We start from the raw sequence: 6108 nt of genomic DNA on the forward strand, positions 1-6108 counted from the left end.
CTATTCATTTCGAACCAATTGAAGTGAAGTAACAATAAAACAGTACCTTCGCCTCGTTTGACCATTACATAATATTGTAAGCTTTGGACAGACCTTATTGGATTGAACTTACTTCAGCTCGAACTCGATAAAAACTACATTTTTTCGGATTTTATTGATTTGCATGCCTGACCGCACAATCTTAAAGTATAAGAAACCAAGAGGAGAAAAAAGGTGTTATTTCACCCCAATTTTTAATTACTTTAATACAAATTATGTATGATGATGAGTCTGCCAAGTATAGATAGGAGGAATAAAAAATGGCAGCTGTTTCAAAACGTTAAAACAAATAATTTTCAATTCGGAGATCTATATTTTTAAAACTATCAACACTAGAAAGCATAACAGAAAATCATTTAAAGCAGAGTAAATTACTTAAAATATTGGCCCTAAGAGAGCTATTTACGTTCAATGGTTCTCGAGATATAGACATGTACTTTATTTGGCAAAATAAATTTACAAAATGTAACTTCTAGTTGTTCGGATAAAATGCTTGATTTTTGAAAAAAATATATCTATAGAACTGTAAGACGCACATATCTCTGCTAGCACTCAAAATAAAGGAAATTTAACTTACTATAAAGTAGTTTATGACGCGTATCTTCGAAGGGATAGTAGTTTTTATGATATTAGCATGAGTTTAAATTTAGCACATGAAAATTTTTCCGTAACATTTCCGTGACGTTCAGATGTCTATTAGCACTCAAATTAAAGCTAGTTTAATGGACTATAAAGAAGTTTATGATCTTTACCTTCGTAGGAATAGCAGTTTTCATGATATTTGCTAAAATAAATTGATTTATAGTTGTGCAGACAATAAATTTGATTTATGAAAAACTTTATTTCAGAAACCATTGGACGTACTGATGTCTGCCAGCGCTCAAATTAAAGCGAGTTAAATTTACTGCAAAATAGTTAATAATGTTTATCTTTGTAGGATTAGTAGTTTTTATGATATTTGACAAAATAAACTCACAAAATGTTAATTTCTAGTTGTTCTTATAAAATGTTGGATTTTCGAAAAAATATATCTCTAGATTCACAAGACACACATGTGTCTACCAGCACTCAAAATAAAGGAAATTTAACTTACTATAAAGTAGTTTATGACGTGTATCTTCTTAAGGGTAGTAGTTTTTATGATATTCACATATAAATATAAATTTGGAAAATGGATGGAAAATCAATTTATTATAGCAAATTTCATGTGAACTAATTATTCCTACGAAGATAAACATCATGAAGTACATTATAGCTCATTAAACTAGCTTTAATTTGAATGCTAATAGACATCTCTTAGTCAAATGGTTTTTGAAATATAGATTTTTCAAAATAAATTCACTAACTACTGATCTTTTAGTACGTCCTATACAACATTTTTATGAAATGTTGCTTTTTAAAAAGCTATATCTCGAAAACTATTGAACGTAAATAACTCTATTATGGGTCATATTTTAGCAAATTTGCTCATCTTTAAATGACGTTCTCTTAGGTTTTCTTGTGTTGTTCCTACTTTTTAAGATATAGAGCTCCGAATGAAAAATTAGTTTTTTTTATCGCTTTGAAACAGTCGCCATTTTTTATTCCCCCTACCTATACTTGGCAGACTCATAAATTTTGACTATTAATTATACCTAGTTTACATTAAAGTAATCAAAAATTGGTGTGAGATAACTGCCTTTTTTTTCCCTCTTGGGCTCTTGTATGTAGAGTGTTTGCGGCTTTAGCGCACTTACTCAACTTCCACTGCCTTACCTGTAAAGCGGTGAGAAGGGATCTTGAAGAACCCTGCTCTACCTCTCATGCGTGGGAGATCGAGTGGGCTCGGGAATCCTCAGGCTGTAGGTGTAAATATTGTACATGGAAGTTTAAATGTGATTGTTGTTTTTATTTATTAATTTGTTATATCAGTTAAAATATTTTATTTTCTCCTTATTATTTCATGTAAATAGTTTGGTTATGTTCATTTTATTTATCTTTCGGTTTATATACATATAAAGATTTTATTATTATTGTATACATATTTTATTATTTTTTTATGAATGTGATAATTTCTCACTACTACTTGTTGCCCAAGTTGTGGCAGATTTTAATATTTATCAATAAATAAAAAACTCAATTTTTTACTCCAAAATTTGAGAAATCTGTATTTTATGACTTTGCTAGCAAATGTCATAGAAACTGCTACTTCTATTAAGATAATCATTAAAACTTCTGGCGTACTGCATTCGAAATAGTTCAATACTTACTTTTCAAGGGAATTTACTTGTACTAATTGTATATTCGCTTGCCTATAAACGTTTATTGCAACCGCCGTTCTAAGGTCTATGGCGAGTACTTTTGTAAAGAGATTATTCTGACCTTAAAGAAAAAGTATTAAAACAAACATGCTAAAATTCTTAGCATATATAGCATGCCACGCTTGTGCTGTCTGACTCGCAAATCAATAAAACCTTAAAGTATACCTAATTATGAGTTATGGCTGCGAAATGAAATAAGTTGAATCAAACAAAGTCTATCCACAAGCGTACTGTTTTATTGTTTCTTCTCTTCAACAGGTTCGAAATGAGCACCCTAAGTTAATGAATAATCTCAAGAACGTTTTGTCAAAAGAAATAACTCTTTGTGGTTAAATATAGCATGTTTCATCATCATATATAGCTTCCTCGCTATGACTGCTTAGTTTCAATGTGTTATGTATTCATACATATCTTTTGTATTGTGATTAATTAAGATGAATAAAGCCATTAGTTCGTACTTGGCCTCTATCTCTTTAAAAGAATTAGTAAGAACTTAAAAGGCTCTCTTCTATCCTAAAACTTGAAACAAATATTTCCTTACCACCATAGATGTATTCTCTCGGTTGCCATGCGCTTACTCTTGCCCAGACATGAATTCTTCAACGTAGTAGAATGCCTTGTTAATCTACATTTTTGGAACCCCGCTACATTCATTATTTTGATAAACTTCTTTTAGTTCTCGGTAACTTTCCCCATTTTCTAGCGACTTCTATATTATATAATAGAAAACGGTCATATCAAACGACAGGAAGCTCGAGGATAACCAGAGATCTACCAATCCTTTTCTCTATTCTCTTGACTTGTACCTTGGTCATAACTTCTAATAAAGAATCATGTCGGATTGAGCAATTATGATCCCCTGGTAGAGGAGATGCAACTAATAGATGTTAATCCACAATACCCTAGGGTTCAATTGGAGGGTCGTCCTGGGAGAATAGTTTGCTGAAAGCAGTTGGTACCAAGCGGCGACTCTTCATCAGTAATAGTTATTTTTATTGATTACTATATTTATTTTGTCATGAGCCTATAATTACTATGGTACATATTAAGGTGCAAATACCTTTTCTATGATATATTTAAATTTCCTTTGTATATATATTTTTAGTTTTATGCATAATTAAAAAAAAACACACAATAAAGAGAAAAAGTAATTGAAAATACCAAAAGTGTATAAATATAAATTATAAATAATGAAGAAATGTATAATTAACATACTTGTTGCCACCGGCTCATTACCAGTGATGCAGCGAAAGGGTTGCGCTGAGATCTTTTGCGCTCTGCTCTACCCCTCAAACATGCAGGATGGAGTGGGCTCAGGTATCCTCAGATCGATACTGTAAATATTGTATATAAGAGTGTAAATGCAACTGGTGATTATATTATTTATTTATTTTTTCATGTACATTTTCATAAACACTCATGTTTATTTTCTTTATCCTTCTGTTTGTATATATTTAGAGAGATATTTTAATTTATTTTTATGAACTTTTTTTTTCATTTTATATTTATTCTCATGTTATTTTATTTTGGTATGAATGTGATCAGTTATCGCTATTACCTATAGCCCACGACGTTGTGGCAGATTGTAATATCAATCGATAATTAACATATTTTTCCAAAAAAAAAAATACTTGTAAAAAAAAATGCATATACAAAAGTTTTGTCAATTAGTATTTGTTTGTAGGTGTATCTTTATGGCGATGTCTTGTAGTTTCCTAATTCTGGTATAAACGCGTTTTCAGAGTGGAGAGAAAAAGGTTTGTTTCAGCAAGGATGTGTACTGTAAATTAGACAACATATTTGATACGTGAACTGGGAATCTCGGTGAAAGACTTTCTTCTTGTCAGGTAGAATATGCGCTGGGAAAATTATTTTTGGGTTGGAAAGATTAATTACAGAAATATTTTTGAAGTCTATATTTAATAAATAAATTGTAAGTATTATAAACAACGAAAACATTATATATATATATATATATATAACGAAAGAATTGTAAAACAAATTAATTTTATGCATTATTAAAAAAAAGGAAACAACTTAATACTTTATAAGCACTTAAATTAATTTTATAATAAAGAATAAAAGAATTCTGTCGATGAATGTGCATTGAGCAAATGTGCGTAAATGTTTATATCTAATCTCACCAGATGATAGTTGAGAGGTTCTGTAAGCACGCAGAATAGGGGCCCCTGTGTGAGTGAAGGGGCTTGGCCAAAAGTCTACGATGTTCTGACATAAGAGCTTTTAAAGAGATACACATGAATATTATGGGGAACTTTATTCTGATGAACATTGCAACCTTCGTATAACCACTTAAGAAAAAATATCAGCTGGTTATGATGACTGAGCTGGGCGGGCGGTTGCAGTGGCTGATGAGAAATGTGTTGGCCACCTAACCGAAGGAAATATGAGTTTTTTTTTTTTCGGCCAAGACTCCCATTGGAGTCTTATACTGCCTAACCATGGTTGGGGGTCAAAGTTATTCATTTTGTGGGACCGCCACTCAATGAAAAAAGTCGAAGCCAATAGACAACAAATTGGTTAGACTGTGTATAACCACTGAGCTGCGGGCGGCCCAATATATGAGTTCCTTTTTTAGCTGAAGAGTCTCTTTGAGAGATACCTAACGAACAGGAGGAAAGTGGTAATTCATTGAGTACCTCTTGGAGGTAAGGTGTATTTTTTTAGTTTTCGTAGTTGAGTTGATTCCTTCAAACAAATAATGTGTGAATTCACGAGAATATGATGAAACTAAGAAATCATCTCAAAGGATATAGATAGGGGACCTCTTGGAGGTGTGCCGCAATTGTGAGGGAAATGGAAAAAAAAAATTTTACCAGCGAACTGTCGCTAGTCTAACTAGAATCTGACACAGTTGGGCGTTTTGATCCTAATGTTTCATCTTGGACGAAAATATTTTCTAACGATATGTCGTTAGATTTATTAGGATCAGATGTAGCTGGACGATCTGACCTCAGTGAATCAGGCTCATGGAGTGGTGGAGAGGACCGTGGGGAATGCCAGGAGACACCAAAGAAGAACTGTTGCGAGTGATTTTGAATAAAGGTAATTTCCAACAAAATGTCAATAAGTGGCTCTGGCACAGCTGAATGGACAGAATGTTTTTTTTATGTACCACTAAGGAATTTATGAATTTACCACAATGACGCAATGAATGCGAATGACATGTAGACTTGCAATAGAGAAGTGTGTTTGCTACTTCAGGGTTTAGGAAGCTCTTTAGAATTAGAGGTTGGCTGAACTGGCGGAGAAGGATTAATTTGTGGTAACGGTTGAAGATAGTTAATATGCGCCTTTGAGGCTGTAGAGGTAAGAGGGCCAACAGGGGTGGGGTTCATGTAATGTTCATGGATGGCAAGATCTTCATAATAATATTCCTGCACGGATTTAAAGGGGGAAAGATCTTTAGTTGGAAAAAGGTATGGAACATTTGAGTGGGAGCAAATTTTTTTTTTTAAATTTTTATACCAGATCGGCCTTACATGGTCGATATAACTTATATTATATATATATTTTTTAACAGTTGATTATGAGGGGTATAGTAATACAAATGACACCCCTAACTATATAAAATGTTCTTATTAAAAGAAAAAAAATACTAATAATAAAATAAATAGATAAGAATAATGCTTCTTAATAACAGAGGAAAGTAAAATTAATAACAAAAAATAATGATATTGGTACACTTAAATAAAACAAACAATTGTCTTTTAATAGTAAAAAGAAACAAGCTAATTTGAAAAAGGAA

Source organism: Halyomorpha halys, unplaced genomic scaffold (genome assembly GCF_000696795.3).
Source record: "Halyomorpha halys isolate HHAL.00 unplaced genomic scaffold, Hhal_1.1 Scaffold30.1, whole genome shotgun sequence".
Taxonomy (NCBI): domain Eukaryota; kingdom Metazoa; phylum Arthropoda; class Insecta; order Hemiptera; family Pentatomidae; genus Halyomorpha; species Halyomorpha halys.